This window comes from Serinus canaria, chromosome Z, assembly GCF_022539315.1.
Source record: "Serinus canaria isolate serCan28SL12 chromosome Z, serCan2020, whole genome shotgun sequence".
Lineage (NCBI taxonomy): Eukaryota > Metazoa > Chordata > Aves > Passeriformes > Fringillidae > Serinus > Serinus canaria.
In genome coordinates, this window is record NC_066343.1 from 63,521,484 (window position 1) to 63,527,664 (window position 6,181).

The window sequence follows — 6,181 nt, forward strand, 5'->3', positions numbered from 1 at the left end:
AACTGCTGGGCGAAGGCGAAGCTAGGAAGAGGATTTGGTGAGGAAATTGTTGCTGAATTAAGAGGATAAATTAAGTTTAATCCCCCCCCCCCAGATGGAGGCTGAGACCTATCCAGCCACTCAGACTAATATAGAAACCCCCGTGGAGATTAGAAGGGATGGGGAGGGCAGGGGGAGGAAGGCAAAGGGAAATGCTGGAGTTTGACCATACCAGAAAAAAAGCTGAGATAAACAAGAAATCCAAGGCATCTCTTCAGAGCAATGAAACATTGGTGGGATGAAGGACCAAATCCATTTGGTTCAGTATCCCATCTTTGAAATTTAAAAGACAGAAGGAAGTGCAGGAATTTTGTATTAGCAGACATGAGATTATCTGTCCTCTGCTCCAGGTCTCATCCTAAGCTTGGTTAGTTAGAGATCAGTATAAGCTCTGAAACACCAGAGCTGTTATGTCTTGAGGGTTTGTGTGGGCTTTGGTTTGGAAATTTGCTTCATTTCTTTATTTTGCTGTTTACTTTGATAACTTTCAGTGGGTTTGATGTCCATATAAATTATGTATGTTTATACAGTCTCTTTGTGAATCTGTAAAACTGGTACTCTGTTCAATGAGTTCCATGCTGTAACTTTACGAAATGTGGAGAAAAACCAGGAAGAGATTAGAAGAAAAACTGTCTCTCTGTGGGAGCAATGCTGATATAGGAAAATAAGGAGGCCTGTACCTCTTTAGGGTATGAGAGGAGAAAAGGAAATGGTGATGAAGTCCTTTTGGACAGAAGATCAGAGGAAGGGATTTTGATCCTGTACCCTGTAAAAGTACTGCAAGTACCTCATGAAGAAGTTGGAGGCAGTAATCAAAACCTTTACAGAAGACAGTGGAGAGGACAGCCCTTGCCTGCTTCAGGAAAGGAGAGGAGACAGAAACCTGGTCCCCTCAGAAAGGGCATCATCCAAGTTTCAGAGTGATCACTGCCAGGAGAATATGCTCGAGGCTACAGGAATTAAAGATGAGGAGTAGTTTTGTTAGCATGATTGGGATGCCAGTGGTATGTCTGTCTCACACTCTTATCAGCCTGTCTTTGCAGAGACAGAGGAATTGCAGTGCATGTGGGAGAGATGCAGGACTCATGGCAGGAATTCCTGGCAGGGTCAGTAACTCTGGTGTGCTAAGAAACTGCAGTTCACAGGGCAGAGAATGAGCTCTGGACTCTGTATTTGCCCAAAAGGCTCATGGACTGCTCTCTCCTTGGCAATGGCAAGCAGGTCACAGCCGAGGGTGGAGGAAAGCAAAGCCTGTCCTTCCTATACACTCCAAGTAATTGTGGTTTGTACAGTGTGCTGTCATCAAATTCATTACCATTGCTGCTTTTCTTCTTACTTGATTGCCTTCCTCCCTCCCTTCCTTCACTGCCCCATTGCCTTCCTCTGACTTCCTTTACTGGCAGTACTCATAATAACCACTGTAGTTTGTCTTCTCACATGCCTGTCTACCCAAAGTATTCTGTGATTAAGTTGTAGTTGGACATATTGAGGCCAAAATGATTGGAACACTGAAGTTGATACTACTGAGTTTCAGGCAGGTATAAGATTCAGACAGATTTTGTAATTTTAATTACAGTTTTAGGAGATTATCTCTGCTGCCATGCAAGTTGGCAACTTGCCTTCTGCTGTGATGGAGCAGGATATTCAGCTCTGGATGTATGGAGAGGTGCTCTTCCTGAAAATCCCACCAACAAAGGTAATCTGCCACAAGCCTGGTGAATTCCCTCTAAATAACAACATGATTCCCAGTGGCTTTCTCACTGGTAAGATTTTACACTCTCCTCATTGGCATAGTCCCTGTTGTCTTCCAGTAGCATACTGATTAAAATTAATAAAACTTGGCACACATTTGTTAATGCAACCTCTATCAGAGGGAAAAGCATTTTGGTGAAGTATGTAGAATTAAAGCTTAGAATTTTGTTTAAAAGATAAACGTATGCCTTGCTGTTCACTGATCTGGGAGATGGCAAGATGAGTAAAGTGTTACACGAACTTTTGACAGTGCTGAGTTTTGGGAGGTTGGACTGTTGCTGAGTTTTGTGCCTGTCTCAGACCAGCCTGTGAGATAGATCATCATCTTAAAGACAAGAAATTACCTTTATCATGGAGGAGTCTGTTCTACCAGAAAAGCACAGTTACTAATTGTACCTCTTGTCAGCGTATTCTTCCAGCTGCTTCTCCTTGTCCTCACCTGAAACTTGTTCTGTCTGGATTTGGCTTTAGTCAGTGGTTTGCAATTTGATTCAGCCTCAGAGCCACCTCTGTACCAGTGATGAGATTCCAGAAAATATATAAAATATCCTTCAAGTGCCTGGTTCTCCAGTGGTTGTAAATACTTGTTGATAAGGACTGAGACATATTCTTTCAAAAGTCCCTAAACCCAGGAGTCTAGTGGTAGTGGAGGCAATTTTCCATCATTATCTCCTCCACCAGGGAAGATGCTAACTGAGCCAGCACATGAATTTGGATATACTAGCCCTGTGTTCAGGTTGAATATTCTGTTCTTTCTCTTGCTCTGTAGCTCTGGGAAGGAATCACTCAATCCACATGGTTTCTTACTCAGTGAAGCAAAGGAATTTTCCCCTTTGCTTTTCATAGAGGATTTTTCACAGAGAATTTTCTCCTCACCTCTTTTCCTCAAGAGGCAATGCATGTGCATACACCAATAGGGATGCAAGGAATGATGTCCTGGGAGAGCAGGAGAGAGTGTGTCTCCTACTTCTATGTACTCAGACCCTTCTAAAAGCTCTACCTCCAAAAGGATCAACTTGATTCAGCTTGCAGCTCCATTAGCCTATTATATCAACCTGTGATTTCCAAGTGTCAGAATTCAGAGCCACCCCTTTCCTTGAAAAGGTAAAAATAGATATAAATCACCAAATTTTCAAGCATGGCCATAACCTCCCTTTCAAATTTTGGAGGTTCAGTGTAATAAGACTCCATTTTTTGGGCAAATTTCAAAGTTGGCACATCAAGACTCTCTGAGGAACAAAGTGTGTTCAGTAGGCATCTACACCATTACCCATTCTTAATTAAAAATAAATCCCTACACTTATTTTCAACACCTGATTTTACAATAAATCACTGTGGAAGGACCTAACACAGGATGTTTACCCCAAAACTATTTGGTAGAAGTGAGGAAACCTTTGTTTGTGTGCAGTTAAGTGAGCAGATGGAGAGGCTGGGGAGCAGAAGAATCTCGCAGTGAGGTTAGCAGGCTTTTTCACTGTCATTCATGGGGGTAGAAGAGCCTCGTCTTTGCCTTGAAGCTTGTCTTCACTTGAAACAAGAGTGTAAATTTATAACATTTTCCAGAGTTGCTCAACATGTGGATATATTTAGTCCAGAATAGGATTAAAATAAAAACAGTGAAAAAGTCTTTTGAGATTGAAGTGTACAAATGAGGGCATCTCATGTTGAAATGGGATATTTTATACCTTTATAATTCTTTTTATGGTGGGAATATAGGGGGCAGAATAAGACATTTGGAATCTGGACATTTTCATAATTATGAAGAATGGATCGTTTTCTCATTAATTAAAGCTTTAAAAGTTCTGTTGTTCTCTCTCTCTCTCTTCTTTAAAAATCAGCACTTTTTAAAAGACAAATTCAAAATATGTCGCATTGTGTCAATTTGTTCATGATCCATAGATTTTTTGACAGGAGTTTTTCACAGGCTCTTCTCAAAGGAAGAGTGTAACTTTGACCTATTAAGGTCCTTTTAGTATGCCAAGGTCACTCTATATATATTTTACCATCCTGTTATTTATTCCAATGAGATACTAATTAAAGTTATACTGATCTGCATGCATGTCAAATAGAATTATATAGAAGAAAAGATCTTTGTGTTGACTTTGGTAACTGTATGGAAAATGGAAGGACTATTACTTACTAGTTTTCAAAATTAAACCTCAAAAATGTCATATCACTTAAAACCAGCAAACTTTAATTTAGCAAGTCACATTTTGTTTTATAGCAAGAACAAGCAAACCATTGGTAGTTTGTATCTTATTATTAAGATAAATTAGAAACCAGTGATGTTTAATAAATTAATATATCTGTTGCTTCTACTAAACTTTATAATAAATAATTGCCTAACTTTCAAAATGCCATAGATGTGCATAGAGTGACAATATCTCACTTAAAGCCATAATTCTTCTGCATAAACTGTTTTTTTCAGGCTTAACTAAAGAGTGTCTTGGGGAGAGCTGTTTCAGCCAATGCGCATCTGAACACATTAGGAAGTTCAGGCTGCCCAACCAGCTCAAGGGGCAAGGGTCATGGAAATTTGGAAACTAGTTTTCCTGCAGGGTTGGTAGAGCTTCTTCCTTAGCATATTATTAGGAAACACATAAAGGTCTATGTAAATTTAAACTACATTGAAACAGTGAAGGGATGAGTTTATCCTGTTAGGTTATTAGCTTCTGACACTGTCTACTTATTTTAGATCTGGATCTCAACTGAGCCTTCAAGGCTGTTTCTATATCTGTGTTTTCCAGAAGACAGTCTATGAAGCCCTGATTTAATTCATTTAGGGGAAGGAACCCAAGACAATCCCTGCCTGCCATTTGCCCATATCTCAGTATAGAAACAACTGTACATCAGAGACATACTACACATGGACATGTATTAAATGCTGAAAAAATAAGACCAAACAACCAGCATCAGACTTCTCTTGTCACATCAATAAATATTTGACATGTATTTATTACCCAAACTGATGGACTTCAAACCATTAGCCTGACCAAGGGCTCAGATTCTTTCTGTCCTCCCTTGTCTCTCATATAGACTGGCTGCAGCATTGCCAGAAAGCACACATGAGCATCTGCAAGCAATGAATGTGCTACAGAGAAGAGAGTCTTTACAACCTTCATTCATGTGCTGTCAGCTCTTTCTCCTAACCTCCCTTCCTCCTGCTGTTTTTGGTCCCTCCATCTCTTTTCACTTCCTATGACATTTCAGGATGGTTTTACTGAATACATTCCACAGGTTACTTTGTCCCTTGTACTCCATCAGGACTGACAAACCACAACCAAGACCTGTAGCTCTACACGCAGAGACCAAGACATAACATAGAAAGGCCTCATTGTGGGCCAGCCTTCCAAGCATGCCAGAAGTAAGTGCTGAGAACAGAAGTGGGGAATGGGAGGATGATGGGCAGCAGGAAAGCTGTGGTCACAGCCCTGCAGTCGTCTGGCCAGTATGCATTACACTGCTAAAACAATAGGATTACAGGAAATAAACAGTGTTCTGTTTGAGGGCCAACTTTGTTACATTGTTTAAAATTTAAAATAAATGTGATTAAGAGTGAGCACAATCATTCATTTGTGCCAGCACTCCAAAATGGATGTTGTAGTCTATGTGTTCTAATCCTAAAATGTAATCCTGTAGTTTCTTTTGGTAAATGTTGCTTTTTCTGACTCCTGTAGCAAAGCCTATGACAGATCTCTGGTCATAGATTAGGGTTTCAATATGCTACAGATGTCCACAGTAAGCTCCAAAGACCGTTCAATCTAAATAAATTTAACTACAAGACTGGAAGATTCTTAAGCAAGGGAGCCATGTGGAAATGGGGCCCAGCAACATGTGTGGTAGCTTGTGAGAGCCAAACCTGACACTTGTTATTTATGAGAAAGCTATTTAGTTATTCTTTCTGTCAGACTTGTTTGTGGATTTGTAGGTTCCTGGTTTAATAACCTTTCTTTCCTTCTCCTTTCTTCTTCCTTGGCTGTGTTTTGGTAAGGTGGGAAATGCATTGTTTTGAACTCTCTCTTTACAGTGTCCTTTATTCAACTCATAAAGAAGCAACCAGAAACACAAAGACCAAAATACAAAAAAAAATCTCACTTAAGAATATAAGCATATTTTTATACATCTCTCCCACCCTTTCATCTCAGATAAGTCAATAATTCCCAGATTTATTCCTGGTGATTCAGCAAAACAAGTTCTCCTCTTGCCAAGTCAGTTCTTTGGACCTATGGTAAATGCAATGAAAAGCAGCAGAAGGAAGAGATGTGGTCTTTTACAAACTTGATATTGTGTTAGACACTCATAAAGTTTACATACAGTGAATATTAAATACTTATTTTTTGTAAGTGTGGGAGGTGTTGGAAAAAAAATGGGGTTTCATCTTTTCTGTTTG